General features: G+C 38.0%; 1 long non-coding RNA gene across 1 annotated transcript in view; it reads right to left on the bottom strand.

The window, feature by feature from the left end:
- LOC119874301 overlaps positions 1 to 5,251 on the bottom strand; it is a 51,298-nt gene extending 46,047 nt beyond the window's left edge. Inside the window, exon 1 of the long non-coding RNA XR_005367456.1 lies at positions 4,857 to 5,251. This is a non-coding gene — a long non-coding RNA (uncharacterized LOC119874301). The remainder of the gene's footprint in view (positions 1 to 4,856) is intronic.
- Positions 5,252 to 18,297: the final 13,046 nt, after the last annotated feature.

Here is an 18,297-nt window from a genome sequence, read left to right as displayed (position 1 = left end):
CTGCCTATATTGGAGCAGGTCCCTTCACACCTTAGCCCTAAGTCACTACACCTATAAAACAGAATTGATGGTAATACTGCTCTGGGTAGTTATGAAGTTTTAGTAAAATACAGCATGTGGAAAAAAAAAAAAAAACCTTGGAAATATGAACACCTCCACAAATGTCAGAGTTAATACATTTGTGTCACTACCTTATTCTAGATAGATTTTCATGTTGGTTTTAAGGCAGCTAAATCAGTAAATATAACATGCTTGTCATTCAGAAGACAAAATATCTGGAAGTTGACTTCATTTTTCATGTTTCAGGTTCCATCCAGATGTTTAGGCACTTTGGAACCAGCATAATTTTTTCTTCCCGATGCATTTCATTTCTGCGAGGAAATTGTGCCAGAATTCCGCATGACTCTAATAAGTCACATTAATTCTTATCTTTTTCAGTTCAATTAATGTTGCCATTGCAAAAATCAAGATGCAATTATAATTTCTCTTTCGGGGAATTCTATCTATGTGTGAGGTGGTGGTAATGATGGCGTGGGGGTGTTGATAGGGTGTTACTTCAAAGTAGCTGTCCTGGAAATAATGAAGGAATGCATCAAGCATAGCGGAAAAAGCAATGAATCAACTACAGATGGGAAGAGGTATTTGTTAAAAATATAGAAATCTCAGGAGGATAGAGAGAAAGATTTGAGTCTATGTTCACCGCCAAATATGCATATAAAGTATAACTGTCCTTCATCCTAGAAGATCGATCTGCTAAGATCTCGCTTTCTGTGGCTAAAAGCCCCATGTGCACACTTGAAAGCTATGCTTTGGTGGGTGGCTATGAGCTGCTCTTCACATTCTGCTGTCACTCGGGGCTCCGCCTCTTCCCCTCCTAGGGTACATGCCACATTTGCTCACAGGGCAGACTCAGAAGCCAGGTCATCTGTTGGCAGCTGTTTCCCAGCCTTCTGTAGCTGTTCCACTCCGCCTCTGGAATGCTTTGCTTCTGCAAACTCTCAAGATTTAGTTCATCCATGCCCCCCCCATGATTTGCACTTTCCTCCATTTTGACATCCTCATGGACCCTCCACACAGTAGGCACTCAATATGTATTTGCTCAAGCAATTAGTAAATAAGTGAGTGAAAGAGTTCTGCTGATACCAAAGAAAAATCAGCAGTTGTATTGCACTTAGTATGATTCCTGAGTGGGTAGCTCTCAATTCGTAGTCATCTCTTCTTGCATTTCAATGGTAATATTTAATGTGCTTTAATACCTAAAAACAGCTCAATATTTTTAAAACTTAACAGAAATTAGGCTTTTAGAAATGTCATCTCTTTATTATTCTCTTCTTTGATCACCTAGCAGTATTAGAAGTATGTCACTGGGGTTATAATGTTCATACCATGGGAGCCCTGACCCCAGCCCAGCCCCAGCCCAGCCCCAGCCCCAGGAATGGAAGAGGCCTTACTTGAAATCTACCCTAGAATAGGGAGATAGAACTTGGCTAACTAGAGGCCATAGGCCAAATCCAGCCCACACAGTCGATTTTTATATGGCCCTTGACCTAAGAATTACGTTTTTACATTTTTAAATGGTGCCATATGACTATTACATGAAATTTAAACTTCAGCATCCATAAATAAAGTTCTATTGGAACAAAGCCATACCTATTCACTTACATATTGTTTATGGTTGCTACTATGAATTGTAGTTGTGATAGGCACCTTGTGGCCTACAAGTCCTAAAATGTTTAACGTCTGACACTTTGTAAAAAAAAAAAAAAAAAAAAAAAAAAAAGTTTATCAATTCCCATTCTAAAACCACAGCTATAGTTCAGTGTTGGCATTTCACACAATCCATGCAAATATTTGTTTAATAATTAAATGCACAAAGTCAGCTCCTAAACAGGAGATTAATCTGAGATTATTTTAGGAGCCCTAGTATTCAAATAACATCTATGATAACAGAAATCCTGTAATGACACATTTATTTCTTTTTTCTTTGGGAGAAATAATATGGCGTCCAGCTCTAACTTTTTTGAGACTTTCTAAAAAAAAGATTTTATTTATTTATTCATGAGAGAGAGAGAGAGAGGCAGAGGGAGAAGCAGGCTCCATGTCAAGAGCCTGACGTGGGACTCGATCCCGGGTCTCCAGGATCAGGCCCTGCCTGGGCTGAAGGCGGCGCTAAACCGCTGAGCCACCGGGCTGCCCTTTTGAGACATTTTTGTGCAAATTTGCCACAGGCACCCTCCATGGGCAATAAATTATAGAAAGCAACCCATGCTTCCAGGAAAATCCAAACCTGTCCAAGATGCAGGGCTGGGTAAATGGAGTGATGCTGGGATTTCATTCTCCATTCACCCCTTAGATTGATGTTTGGGGACAGGACACAAAGAGCACAAAGATAAGCGGTGGCTTTGGGTATCATGTAAAACCGTATCAGACTGTCTTAATGCTTCTAGTGTGACTAAGTTGCCACTCTTTTGTAGACTTGTCGGTTATGTATTTTCTTTCAAGGATTTTGATGGAGAATTTGCAGAGACAGCATGAATATGGAAAGGACTTTCAGATTCCAGGATCGAGGCAGGTTTGTGGATGAAATTCAGAAGGAAATCTTGTGACCCAACAACTTGCCCACCATTTTGCCAAGGGCCAATCAACACTGAATGTCCAGATATACTAAGCCCATTCTTAGGAACACCCTAGACTTGTACTGTATTTTTTGAGAACTAGGACCTTGCAGAAATCAACACTAGGGCAAGGTATTGTGAATATATGAATTGATCTTTCAGCTCAGCCAAATGGCTTCTCAGGCAAATAACTGCTCTCCAGACCTTTGCAGCAGAACCTGGGGAGAATTGTCATTTTAGTCTATTACAGGGGAGCAGGACTCACCCTCCCACTATTGAATGAAAACAAGAAAGTTGGCAGGTCAAAAGATTATCATAATATACAGCCTTTCAAATCACAGTGGAGATTACAGATCTGGCCACTTGCTTTCCACCCAATCAGTAATAAAACCAGTTCTCATCTTCCAAAATGGGGTTGGTTTTCTATGTTAGCCTCAAAACAAAAACATGCCGCTTAGCAGGATATCCAAGATAGCACCTCATAGCATGGCCCCGGCCAACATGCTTGTCACCAGGTTTAGTCAAGTTTTCATAAACAAACAGCTTATTGCAACTAATGAAAAGAATGCCCGATCCAGGCAAAATGAAAGCAATTTAGGTCTCTCGTATAACTTCTGGTTGCTGAGCTGCTGCTCATATCTCCTCTTTTCCCCTCAGTGCCAGATAAACCTCTGTTGGTTACAACTGGCAAAGCACAGAAAAAAAGTGGTTATAATACACAAGTGGTCAATGAGGCAGCCTTTAAGGAAAAACACTGCTGATAAGATAAACAGCTTGTGATGTCCTTAATTATAATATTTCATACTCATTTAGCCATCTCCACATCACAGAGCTAACAAAGTGGATTTCAAACAGGAAATAAGACTCCTTCCCACCAGCCCAGAGGCCTAATTATAAAATAGCAACCTACTTTTTCTGTAGTGAATACAGGGCTTTTTTTTTTCTCTCTCCTCCAACAGAATTTATTGAGCTCATTACTAGGCTGCTTATGAAGTGATTTGAAATGAGGCAACATTAAAGCATTCCACAAATCCCTTGTACTTAGTCATCCTGACACTTTATTTGAACTCAGAGCATTGATATGGGATAACTGTAGCAGCCCCACACTTCTGACTCTATTATCTGACAGGAGGTCTGGAATCCGAAAAATGATATATCATCAAACTTTCTTAATCATCACAATAATTTGTCGGAAAGAACCAGGTATAATTCGGGCAACACCAGAGGGGCTTTGCTGCTAGAAACAAGGCGAGTGCAGCATGTGTCAGCCTTAGAGGAACACAGCCACATTAATCAGGCAGCGAAAGGACCGAAGGCAGTGTATGGACGTGTGTATTTTAAGAAAAATTGACAGATAGGCTTCAAAGCCAAAAGCACTGAACTCCCTGCATGCTATTCGTACAACTCTAACTTCTGTTCTCTTGTAATCCAAGAGGCAGTTGTAGACTGACCCTCACTGGGTTATCACCGAGGCTAATACAGCACAGTTAAAAACTGTATCTGCAAAAGTTTCAAAGAGGAAAAAAAAAATCTCTGAGGAAGGACACAAAAGTCTATGGAAGTTGACTATCTGTTATGTGAAAATATGGCTCATTTTTTGCTTTTTATTTCTCTTTCCCTAACTTACTGAACCAGTAATGAATCAGAACCTAAAGAAATGTCTCCTGTTTAGAGAGGAATTATGTTTTATATCTCAGTGGATCCTATCTGTACCCTGATGTGCAGTCTGCCTTTGAAAAATGTCAGTTTTTAAGGAGAAATTTCATCAAGGAGAAGGTATGTGGGTGCATGTGTGTATCTGAAGTGGAACATCCCCAGCTTGAAAGAATAATGAATCTCAAATGCAGTAGGGCTATGTCTTTTCAACGATAGCTCTTACCAATCCTTACTACATTCTTTAATCACTGTTCAAAATCCAGAGGCCATACTTATAGGTAAATGCAGTTGTTTCATCAAGAAAACATTGAAAGAAACTTCAGATCAGTAGAAAGGACTTCTGGTTTTTCTAGCTCAGGCCTTTAAGTAGTGCTGCAACATGATGATAAGTTCTAGGGGAGTCCCATTTGAATAAAATACCAGAACATATGATGTCTACTGTTACCCCTGAGATCTTCAACATTAACAGTTAAATTTCAAACCAAATCCATTACATCTCAACTGAAAATATGTCCCTCAAATGACTTCCCTTAGGAAAACTATTCATCAGCATCCCTTAAGAAAGTATGAATGAATGGACGGTACCTGATATAATATTTTCCTCAGGAGAGAAAAGAGTCTTTGCTTTAGTCACAATCTCCATTATCCCTATATAAACCGAATGTTGACCACATGCAAGGTTTGGGACCAAGTTCTGCAGATTTTTTCAAAAGGAAATCCCATGAATTCACATCTAGAACTTCTTTTAGCTCACAGCTGTAGAATTAGAAGAAGCAAAACATGGGATTTAACATATTCCATAGTTAAACTCCAAGAGGATCAGACCCCATCATTGATAATGTAACATGCATATCACCAATAACTCTGAGATACCATGCCTGGAAAAGAGGTCTTCCTAGATTTGTTTCCTGAAGCTCTGCTCACTTATATTTTGGACACCCTGGTCTCATAAAGTCTTAAGATAATCAAGTGATTAGTGACCTCCATTTCCACTCATTTAAGCTCATCTACTAGTACAACACACCCTGGATCTCAGCATCACTCAGAGCCATTGTTCTTCCTAGAACTTGGATTATCTACCTTTGCTCCCATTCTGTTGATTCTATTAGACTTACTATTCATCATGAAATGCTTTGCTCTCTTTTCTCCCAATTTATCAATTCATATTCTTATTTTTGCTAGTGTCCTATCTAGGTTCAATCCCATAGGACTCATGTCAAACATACAGTCATTTAAGATGGTGTAGCACGATGATTAGGAACAGGGAATCTAAGTCTAAACTGTCTCCACCACTAAATAAACTGTGTGTGATTTGGGCAAATGACTTGATTTCTGTGTCTTAGTCTCTCCATCAGTAGAAAGGTAATAGATACTTCAGTGTGCCAGACACCATTAAACACTAATGATTCAACATGGAAGCTATCATAGAATTTTAAGTAGAGAACTGATACGATCAGGTATATACTAGCTCCTTCCATGACCAGCTATATGATCTTCAGCCTAACATTAATTTCTCTATGACTCAGTTTCCTCAACTTTAAAATGGACATAAAAATAATACCTCCCTAAGAAGGATTGCTAAAAATATGAGATAATAGTGAGCTTCAAATAAATATTAGTTATTAGTAGTAACCTGTGTCCATGATACACTCTTTTGTAGCACTGCAACTAAGAAAAGCTGTCCATATTCTCTAATTGTTTAAATTCTGTTACCAGTTCACTTATCAAGCTCTAGAAACCTGTTTTTCATCTTTCATTCATTCACAGAAATATTTGCTAAACCCCTAATAAGTATAAGGCCTCTACCAGGTGATGGTGATGCAGTAAAGAAGACTAACACAGGGATCCCTGGGTGGCGCAGCGGTTTGGCGCCCGCCTTTGGCCCAGGGCGCGATCCTGGAGACCCGGGATCGAATCCCACATCGGGCTCCCGGTGCATGGAGCCTGCTTCTCCCTCTGCCTATGTCTCTGCCTCTCTCTCTCTCTCTTTCACTGTGTGCCTATCATAAATAAATAAAATTAAATTAAAAAAAAAAACTGTAAAAAAAAAAAAAAAAAAAAAAAAAAAAAAAAAAAAAGAAGACTAACACAAATTCTGCCCTCCCATTTCTTGCCAAGTATCTCCTCAAAATTGGCATTCCTAATGATTATTCACAGTCCCTTCCTTCTTGGTCTCTAATTAAATATTTTAAAATATTGGACAGATTCTTTAAAGATTTTATTTATTTGAGAGAGAGAGTAAGCAAGAGAGAGAGAGCACAAGCAGAGGAGGGGCAGAGGGAAAAGGAGAATCAGGCTTCCTGCTCAGCAGGGAGCCCAATGTGGGGCTTGATCCTGGGATTCTAGGATCATGACGTGAGCCAAAGGCAGATGCTTAGCTGACTGAACTTAGCCACCCAGGTGCCCCCAGACAGTCTATTTTTATGAAAATATCAACATTTGGGCAGCCTGGGTGGCTCAGTGGTTTGGTGCCACCTTCAGCCCAGGGCCTGATCCTGGAGACCTGAGATCAAGTCCTGTGTTGGGCTTCCTGCATGGAGCCAACTTCTCCCTCTGCCTGTCTCTGCCTCTCTCTCTCTGTGTGTCTCTCATGAATGAATAAAATAAAATCTTTTTTAAAAACTCTGCTTTGCTGTAACTTAAAAAATATATCAACTTTTCCCATTCATTGACATCCATGTTGCCATATTCTTTTGGTTCTATTTTTCTGATTCTGCCATCTAACCTTTTTCTGGAACCTCAATTTCTCACAGTGCTTTATCGTGAGAATATATAGCTCTCTGTCCCTGTATTAACTTTCTCATTGAAGCTCCTCATTCTCATGGCTCCTATTATTATTTTGTGTGTGTGTGTGTGTAAATGATTCTTTACTTTTTGATTACTTTATCCTCTTACTGCTTTCCTGATTTCACTCAATGCTTCTTAATGTATATTTGTCATCACCAAAGGGGTACCCAAACAAGTCCACAAAGTCAACACATGCTGAAATTAGTATTCCATCTTGTATAAACACCAAGCCCCATGTACTAAATTGTTAAATTTTCATCTCATATACCTGAGACTAAACCCTCAAAGCCATATGTTATTCTTTCTTTACTTAACCCACCCTCCTCATTCTTATCTGATTCCATGGATTCTATCTCTACATAATATTTTGATTATTATTATCGCCATTAGCCTGGTTCAGACTCTTCTTTACCTCTCATTTGAACTATTATACTAGTCTTCTAACTATCCCCACAGCACACCACTCACTCAGTCTTTTTATCTCTTGATTCATCACACAGGCTACTGCTAGATCCATGCTCCTCAAGCTCTACTTAGGCTTTGTACTACCTTTCTAAAAACTTTAAGGGTTCTTCATTGCTCAACAAAGTAGTCAACACTGGCAAGCCTAATATTTAAAGCCCTTTGTACTCTGGCCACACACTACCTTCAAAAATAAGGTCTTCCATCTATAAAATTCTTTGGAATTTGAAAAGCATTTTTACATCTATCATCTTATTTAATCTAACACTCATAAAATGTCTTATGATAGATATTATAATAAAATAAAAGTCCTATGTTATTCATAAGTCATGAAAGTGCTACACATGGGGAAACTAAGGATCAAAGAGATTTGAATATTTCTTAAGTTATATAAGCATTTCTGAAACAGAAATAGACAGATTTGATGAGAGGATTTTGACCAAACACTGCAATAAACACACTTTACTTTTCCAAATAATAATACTGTTCATTATTCTCCTTTGTGAAGCACAAAATAAGGAATATCACAAATTATGCAAAGAAATTGATGAAAGGATTTAAAAGTCAGCAAACCTAGGTTGAAGTTTGGGCCTCTTATTAATTTCTAAATCCATTAACAACACTATGCTTTATTATATTACCTGCAAGACAGCCTCATACGTCCCGAAACACATTTACTTCACAAAGAAATAATGAAGAGCCATGGAATTATATCCATTTTAAGTATTTAATTCTAAAATATGTAGCTGTCTTCTTTTGTATGGAGGCATCAAAGCTTTTTTTTATAATCATTAGACATCTGTATTATCTCTACTTGGACAGATAGGCAAACGTAAAGTTAAATACCTTCTTTAAGTTCTTTCATTGTCAAATGAAAACTAGGAACCTTCAGACTACACACTCAGGTAACATTTCTATTTCATAGTAATCTATCAAATATCCTGAGTTGAGAAAAAAAGAGAGTTCCATAATATCAACTCAGCTTATGTTTCTAAATAAAGCAACCGTATATTTTATATGGTAAAGAAGACACAGAGTTAATGGCTCAAAACATCAGAAAGTAATTTTAAGAGCAGTTATAATAAATCTTTGGACTTTCTATTGAAAAATCAATCTTTTAGCACCAAAATCTATATTTTTCACAATTTGCTGTTTTAAGAAAGGAAGAGAAGAAAAAGCAAAGAAAGAAAGAGAGAGAGAAAGAAAGAGAAAAGGAGGGAAAGAGACTGGAAGAAAGGAAGGAAGGAAAGAAAGGAGGGAGGGAGAAAGAGGGAAAGGAAGGAAGGAGGGAAAGTAGAAAATGGTCTTAAGAACTGGATGATGAACAATTACCATGGTAATACACAGTGTGCCATCATCACCTCCTTATTACTAGAATGGAAAGAAGGTTGCATTATCAGCTTTGTGGTCAGCAGAGGCAAGCAAAGGAATTTTGAAGAAGCAATGAAAGGCACTGCAGCTACTACATTCAGGATCAACTGATCATGGTCTAGTTAAACACTCTATAAAATCTTTTTCAGCTTAGAAAAAGGGGTGAGGAAAATAACCCCCCACCAGTTCTCTGCTGATAACTCAGGAGCAGTAGGAGAAAACTATAGCTATGTCCCCTAGGAATTCTTGATTCCTGATTTCATGTTCAAAAGTACTTTGAAATTTTTTATTTCTTTGGGTATAAAGGAGTATCCTTTATAAAGACTCAAATTGCCATGTTGTTAGTCACAATTAGAAAAAAATAAAAAATAAAAAATAAAAAACTGACCCAGGACTAGAAGGGAAACCAAACTTAAATTAATGATAAATTTCACACAGAACTGATATAACAACAACAAAAAAGGTTTAGCAAGAGGGTTATAGGTGATTCATTGAGATATGTGTTTGTATTTGGTTTATCACCAATATGTACATATGTGTTTGGTGACAACATATAGATCAATCACCTGATACTTTATTGGGAGAAAGCATACTCATGACTCACTGAACATCTCATGGTTCTTAGTAAGTAATTAACAAGTCCACATTTTCCCCTTTTTATCTGCCTTCTTCCAAAACTTAAAGTAGAATCAGCTCATAACTCTAATTTTTGGTCTTTAGATCAAAGTTTAATAAAATAAATTTCTAAGCATATGGAGCTGGTGGCAGAATAAATAATTTTTTTAAAGATTTATTTATTTATTCGGAGAGGGAAAGAGAATATGAGTGGGGTTAGGGGCAGAGGGAGAGGGATTGAGAATCCCCAAGCAGACCTCCTGATGAGCACAGAACTCATCTTGGGGTTCAATCCCAGGGCTCTGAGATCATGACCCACGCCCAAACCAAGAGTCAGACACTTAACCGACTGAGCCACCTGGCTGCCCCAAAATAAATAATTCTTATTTCCCGTCATCTAGCATATACTTTATGTTTCACCTACTAGGTCATCTATCATCAGTTTGAGCCAGATATGTGTTGAAGTATTTATTTTTCCTGCTTAATTGAAAAAAAAAGGAATGCTAACTAAACAAACTCAACCCATTAAAAGAACTCAGGGTTCTTCACTTTTTTTTTTTTTACTTGATCTAGAAACTAAAGTAAATAAATTTGCTTCTAAAGAATCCTGTAATTCTTTAGTTGTAAAAACTAGTTTGTTGCTCAATTTGAGATATGGATCTGCCAACATTTACAGTTAAAATGCATATTTAAAAAATGAGACAAGTTCTGATAAAAACATTATTCCAGTATGACATAATAGCTAAAAAGACTTCAGTCCAACTGTGACATTCTTTACCACAACTGAAAGAAAATGTATTGGCACTCAAAATAGTCTATTGTTCACAGTTACAACAATGACTCAGAATGCATTTTCTATTACTATTATTTATTCTCCATAGCTTTTTACTAAAAGAAGTCAGAGTCCTGTATATAGACTTTGGCTTTTAGTACATGCATTTCTACTGTCTAGTAATGTAGAATCATACATAGGCCATAAGCAACATCCATCAAACAGACATAGTTAAGAGTAAATGTTTCATAATGTCTGACAGTTAGAGTGTACTGCTTAAGGATAATCTTGTTTGATAAAGCATAAACTTGTTTCAGCAGTTAATCTGAGCTTTACAAGGATCTAAATACTTACCATGAACAGTTTATTAAATGCGATTATTTTCATTGCTTAATTAATGTGTTTAGATCTTGAAAGTTGTTACACATATGAGTGTTCTTAACTTATAAAATTATTAGGAAACTAGATATATTGGAAATTATAATAAAGAATATTAGGTTTTTTTCTGGTTTTAGTACATCTTAAAGAATGTGAACTCTGTTGCTAAAAGCTAGGAAATATAGAATTATATAATGGTTATCAATAGAGCTATTGGGTAGTTTTTTTAAAAAAAAATCAATGGATTAAAAATCCATCTACACAGACAGGTCATCAGTGGGATTAATGTGGTGGAATGTCCTTCTGGCAAGGAATCAACAGCTTTGTGAACAAAGACAAGTACTTCAGTAGCTCAATGTCACTGCAAAGATGCTGAGATACGCAGATATTGCTAGCTTATATGGAATTGTGTGTTTTTCTATCCCAACTGCCATGTATATTCTCAACTTACTGGAGGTCAGCATAGAGGAAAATGCTTAGCCACTATAGTTTGTATAAAGCAAGCAGTGGAAAGTGCAAAAAAGAGAGTGTGAATTTAGCCGATAGAATAAGGAGGTAGAATGATAAATGCAAAGGCAATTTTTTATTTCTGACAGTGATAAATCACACACTGGGTAAGTTCTGTCCAGAATTACTTCCTTGCCTGAACCAGTGACCCATTCACCATCTACCTATAGGAATAAAGATCATTTTCTATTGCTTCGTCTTCTTTCCTCAGGTTATCTTTCTGAAAGTTGTAAACTCCATACAACCACTCATGGGCTATTGAATTCCCTCATATTTTCCCAAGTCTAAGTCATTCCACAATCGGTCTGGGAAGTAATTGGAAGTGTTGGTGGAACTCATTCCTACAGCCTTCTGACTACGTTGGCCCAGGCCTCTAAAGAGTGTGCTCAGAGCAGTCTGCAATGAGAGGCCACAAGCTGAAGGTTCTCTACGAGCAACCAGAGCTCTGCAGCAACTTCCTCCTCAACACGTCTCCCCACACCTCCTGTCAAAAAGAGGGGGAGGAAGTAAGAAGCAGGCAAGGGAAAGGAAAGACAGCTCTTCTCACATGTCAGTATATATACATATTCTATCTGTGACATCAAGCTAGGAGTAAAGAAACCTCAGGGTTTTGATGGAAATGACAATGACAGCATCACTACAGTAACAGCATTGCCTAGGGCCTTGAAGCATCCACCTTCCATTCTTGTTCACCATCCTCCCCTAAGAACTCACTCACTATTTCGCCAAACTCACTTTTCCAGTTTCAGAAGTAGGAAAAGAAAAGAAAAAAAAAAAAAAAAACACCTCTTATTATGGGAGGAAGGAGAATTTAGAGAGCAGGACTCATTCTTACACTTACCTGGTAGAGGGCCCTTTTTATTAGCACACTGAGGAGGGTGGGGTATTTCTCCAGGAACACCTATAGAGCTGGTCTTTTGTTCACCTACTGTGTAGAAACTTCAAATGCAACATTAAAGATGGTGGAGAAAAAAGCAAGTGGTATTTCAGAAGAGAGACCCTATTGCAGAGTGGTTGGAAGGAGGAGTTTTGAAGTTAGGCAGATTTGGTTTCCAATTCCACCTCCTGTATTTAATGGCTGTGTGTGCTTAATTTATAAAATTAAAAAATGGAATCAAACTCATTGAAGGGTTTCATTAAGTGAATATCAAGTTTTTAGTCTTATTTCTGATAACTCTTACCAATCAAAGACCAGAAATATAGTGCTATAGTGAGGGTTCAATAAAAGTATTTTCATTGGAAATGCATTTTGAGTGAGTTATCATTAATTAGCTAGGCATTTTCTTCCCTGAAATGTGTATATCCTTGCTGAGTATATGGAATATGGGCTTAGTCAAATCAGATCAGACCATGTAATTCAGGTCATCTGAATTTCACTGCCTGTCATTTCCAATCATACTCCATGGTAGCAGTTGTGAGAAGAGCCTCCTCCTTCTTGGGCTGCATACAACTCAGAATACTAAATTCCAATCCCTGCCATCTTGCTCACACAGCCTGATTCTGACTTAGATTACTTGATACTTGTAGAGCCATTGCCCTGTATTTAATGTTACTACAAAATACAGGAACCTTTTCTTGCTCCATCAACTAAATGTATGTGCTCTGTCCCTTTGCCTCATAATGTTTAAAAAATGGGAGCAAATAGCTAAGAAAAGGAGATAAGACTAAATTTAAATCCTAATTATGGTCTCCATATAGTCTACTCCTATATCTACTGTTAGCTTTAACATTTGTTCTCTGATACAAGAATACAATTTTTCTCCTTTCTTTCCATCTCTGAAAGAATTATGGAAACAAAGACTCATTCACTTCTATGTTCTAGGATTCTCTTCACATGTGATCTGCACAGTGCCCAGACTGCTGACAGCCTCTGTGTATAGCCCCTGGTATGTTTATTTTGCCGTTCCCTCAAGGGCCAAGAGAAACAGCAGGCTGATTACTACATTTCTCCTTCCCCACTCTCCCACGCCCAAAAGTCAGCTCTAAATTTTTCACAATAGCATCTACATCAGCTGTAAGACATTTTTTTTTTAACATGCTTTTTTTCTACTTTCTTCCTGGTGTAATGCTCGTATTTTGAGATCTAGGGTTTGTAGGGATCTTCTCTTACCTTATCACTCTTTAAGAGCAGGAAGTCCCCCACGAGTCTCCCACCCTCCAACTTAGAACAGAAATCCATTGACTGTGCTATATTTATTACTAGTCCTTAATGTGTTTTAAATGTTAATAAAATGGGAAATGCCCTCAGCCATCTCTAAATCTTGTATTTCAGACAAGTTTCTCAGAATTGGCAGAACTTGCCAGCTTTGCAAGACAACATGGTCAAATGTGGAAAGACCTAGGACTTCAAATTATTGATTCCTTCAACAGTGAATGTATGCAGTTCCCATTGCTGATAAATAAGCTTCAAATGAGAAGGTCAAGGGGTTCTAAAAGGTGAGAGCCAGGAAATGCACATTACCGAGTTGGGCATCAAAATACACAAAGCTAAGTCCTTTGTCCAGAATTTAACTCAATGACCACGGAGCTCTAATATTTTTACAGAACTGTATTCACTGAAGATATTTTTTGCAATTTATTTGTTAATTTGTTTTAGCCAAAACAACCATTCACTGAGAATCTCAGCAATTAAAAGCAAAAGTTTTTTTTTTCCTATCATGAAGGACAGATTATAATTTCTCCTCACATTTCATTTCTTTATTCTTTAATCAACCTGTTTTATATATCCAAAGCAATAAAACTACCATTACTTTGGGAAGAGCATTTTGCATTTTAATAAGCTTTCTTTTAACATATTAGTTAGGCAGCATTATAAACAGACCTCTTATTCCTGGGGGAGGTGGATCAACCATGATTGCCTGAGAAAAACAGAAAGTAATAGTACAGCTAACATTTAAAAGGAGCCTGTGGCAAAGTGTACATTGGTTTCTGCAACAATTCTACATTTACAAGTGAGAGTAGTTAAACAGGACCAAAGGAAAGCTGGCAAACACAAGATTCCTGAGGTGACATCTGTTATGATCCTCTGTCCAAAGACTGATATAATCTAAAGGAATCTTTTACCTTAATTGTCTTCTAAGCTGTGAAGTTTCCATTATACAGTGTATATTGTTCCCATTCTTACATTCCTTCATGGTAATGAAAGGAACAGCTTTTCCTTAAGTAAAATAGCATTCAAAGAATCTTCTGGAGATGATTCATAGAAACTTGGTGTCTCATGGAAGATAGTTTAATGACCACTAATTCTACATGATTTTCTCTTCTCTCAGAAAGCATAAAACATAGGGCCCAGTTTAGACAAAGGCAACTAGGAGAAGATAAATTGCCAGTCACAGGGAGGGTCAAAAAATGAAGGAATGAATATTCTAAGGCTCCACAGCATCAGGAGAGCCAAGCAAAACTTAATTACTGACTGTAATAGAAATGCAAGATAATATTCTGCTAAAACAATTCAAAAGATCAGTGACAGCTTCAGTGAAAGAAGTAGCCAAACTTCATTGTATTCTTCTGTATCATTACACACCAGAATCACTTGCCATTGTAGAAAAATTGACTCTCAGAGGACAGAGTCGAAGGTGTGTTAAAAGAATTGACTGCCTAGAATACATAGACAACAAAGTTTGGCAAAATCCACTCCAATGATTTGATCATGAGTACAATGGTGCTGGATGGCAAAACCGTGAGTGCAAAAGTTATGGCTGGTCTAAAAAAGAAAGAAAAAACTAGATCCTGACCAAATGTTGGAAAGTAGAAATACCAGAATACTCAAAACAATGAATTAAGGACCACCTACCATAGAGATCAAATTGGGTAAAAAAAAAAATAAAATAAATTAAAAACTATAACCCAAAGGCTGTTTTGTAAATAAAGCTGCACTGGAATGAAGCCATGCCCACTCACTTCAGTGTTGTCCATGGCTGCATTCACACTACAATAGCAGTGGATATTTGTGAGATTGTCTCACAACTGGATAGTTGTGAGACACTGTAAATTGGCAAAGGCTAAAATATTCACTATGTAAGCTTACAGAAAAATGTGCTGACCCCTGAACTAAATAGAAGAAGAATGAATGGTTAAGGTTGCCAAAGAAAGTAATGAGTTACTCTATCTAGAACCATAAAACAAAAAGAAAATATACCATGTCTAATCAGCAGAACACACAGAGCGGAACCATCAGATGGTGAAGAAGATCCCCCCCACTAAAAATCAGTCCAAGATTACCAGACTGCACTCTCAGATTGAATAAAGACAGTTCAGGATAGGAAAGAAAAGGTTTTCCCCAGGATGTCATACAGTACAAAAACATAGTCCATTTCAAAAACATTTGTTGAACCCCTACTGTCTGCCAGACCCTGGGCTGGGTAGGCATCAGGGATCTGAGTGACTATAACAAATTTCTGGTCCAGCAGAGCTGGGGAATAGTTACGGAATAGATTAAAATGAAACACAAAGCTGGCCAGGCCACTTCTTCAAACTTTTAGAAGTCAATGCAAAGAGTAACCCTTCCTCGTCTGACAAAAGACAAAAGTCTTTCTTCTTTACACTGTCAGAAACATAGTCCTGGCTCAGCTAGGCTTTCATAATGAGAGGCATCACTCAAGCTTGAAATCTAGATTTTCCTTTCTAGAAGTTTATAGTCAGAAAGTGCCAAGAGATGATCCTACACAGAATAGGTTTTAAATGGATACTTTTTAAAAATCAATTGACTTTTCAGTTGAACTCACTAATTTTATTCCTGTCCTTATATTACAGCTCTCCAGACAATCATTAACTCTAGGAGAAGTATCTGTTGCCTCATGTTTTCTTAGCCTTCTAATATACAGAGAAATAATGGAAGGTTGGAAGACACAGGATGAAGAGAAGGATAAGTGTCTGTGATATTTGTAAATTCATTGTTAGGCTGAAAATTGTTTTCAAACAGTAGGTCACTCTTGATATTCCATGAACTAGAGTTATCTTATTATTGTATTTCAACTGCAATTCAGCTATAATAAGTAGAGAGGTTCTTTAATGGAGCTTTCCTATTCTCTCACCCATGCGGGAAGTACCAACTTATACTGCTACTGGAATAATTTTCCCCTCAAATTCATTTACTGCCTTTCATTCACTACCTCCCTGAAAATATATGATGGATCTGTGAGGCCTATAAAATTAAATTTCAAGATCTCAGCCTAGCATTATACGTTGCACTAATTGGCCCCCTCCTGCTCCACTGATCCCATCCCACACGTGGACCCCTGTGCTTTGCTCAAGCCAGTAGCAGCCATACCTTGGACAAAGAGGCTCAGCTCTACCTCTTGATCTTTGCATTGTCCTACACATGTCCCAGCCTCTCTTCCAAAGACCATTCTGCACTCTTTCAGAACTTAACACTAACCTCTTTCAAGAACTTCGCAATATTCTGGAATTGTCCCTTTCAATATATACTCAATATGTATAACTCTCATTATCTTACTCCCCCAAAATAAATTAGAATGTCTAAAGGGCAAGAGCCCTAGCATCCATAATCCCCCACCCCTGACAATGGCACACAAATTGCAGCCTGACCGACAGACAGACAGGAGGGGTCATGTTGTATCATTTACCTTCCCACTTCCCCTAAGTATATTTTCTATCTGTTTCTCATGGTTTTATCTATTTAATGTTTTGTTATGCTCTCTTGAGGTCCTAACACATTGCTGAAAATGAAACATGGATATGAAATCATTATAATAGGGGCACTTAGGCATTTTGCTGCAGGATTTTTGATTTAAACAATTTTTTGTGCTAGTATGTGCTTTTTTGTCTCATCATCCATCATGTTTGATAGTAAGCCATTGCCTCTGCCTTTTACTGATTTGCACAAGAGCCTAGTAAGATATTCTCAGCCTGATAGAGATATTCAGGGTCTTGAAATAAATAGGTTCCATCAATATTGGTGATTGTGGACTAATTCAGATGTGTTTTCCTGCAAAATATAGTGGGCTTTGTTTGAACCTCATGTCAGATTATCCACGTTAGTGTTGATCTGCAGCAGAGACGGGCACTGGCTTCTCAAAATATCTTTTAGCTATTACCTATAAATGCTTGAAAGAATTCACAAATGCAGATACCTTGTTATGCATGCTGCTTCCTGAAACCGCCTCTGAGACACCAGATGGCACAGCAAGAGCTGTACAAGTGACAGATGATAAAGTGTATCAAGCCACATAAATTAACCTCATCATGGCCATAGTATCAGATGCCACAGGGAAAAGCAGGAGGACTGAGGAGCAACTGCACTATATTACCCACAGGGATGAATTTACAATCCATCTGGGGTCTCTCATGTGAGGATACAGGAACCCCAGATGGCCTGTGAATTTTGAACATTTGTGTATGCAGGGGTTGTTTAATCTTTCTGGAAATTAACTGACACGTTGGTCAGGAAGGATGCTTTAGCCAGCACCAAAGCCATGTTTCACTCGGCTCGGACAACTTCTGAATATCATTAGAGGAAATACCCCCAGGCTGACCATGCCAGTGCACCATGACGGCTTCCAGGCCCAAAGAGAGAGTAAGGGGCCTGTTTCCTGGATGCGCTTCAACCCAGAGCTAATGAGGCCGTACTGTGTGTGGTGTTACTAAGCTGCATAAAGACACCAAGGGGCATCACAGGGGACAGAACAACTGCCCACCACTGAGTTATAAGAGCATTAAAGCATTCATAACCAAGTAGAACATACAGAAATAATCACCAAAGAATATAGTTCTCAAGCTTGTAAACTGGGATTTAGGTCTATACTGGCACTCCTACTTCTGGAAGGTAAACTGCTTTCCCCTGAGCAGTTCTAGAAAAAAAGCAACCGCTGTAAAACCATGCTGAAGCAAGAGTATAGAACAGTTCTTAAAAATGACCTAGCTGGCTGGGTAAAAAGGAAAAATAGATAAATTAAGGAAGTTTGACAAGTTAAACGTTAATAAAGGCCAGTCCAGACGTGGGCTGAAAGGAATAGAAACACATTATATCAAATGAGTAATGTCCGAACAATCTGGATCTGGAAGGAGGTCTGTCAGGGGAAAGCAACAATTCAGACCCTAGCAGCCTGGAGTGAGGAAGGCTGGCATCAGTCTTTAGAAACTAAGTACCAGAATAATCCCTGGAACCATAGAGAG

The sequence above is a fragment of the Canis lupus genome, chromosome 12, assembly GCF_011100685.1.
Source record: "Canis lupus familiaris isolate Mischka breed German Shepherd chromosome 12, alternate assembly UU_Cfam_GSD_1.0, whole genome shotgun sequence".
Classification (NCBI taxonomy): Eukaryota; Metazoa; Chordata; class Mammalia; order Carnivora; family Canidae; genus Canis; species Canis lupus.
The sequence above is the reverse complement of the archived record's forward strand: the minus strand, read 5'-3'. Positions and strand labels throughout refer to the sequence as shown.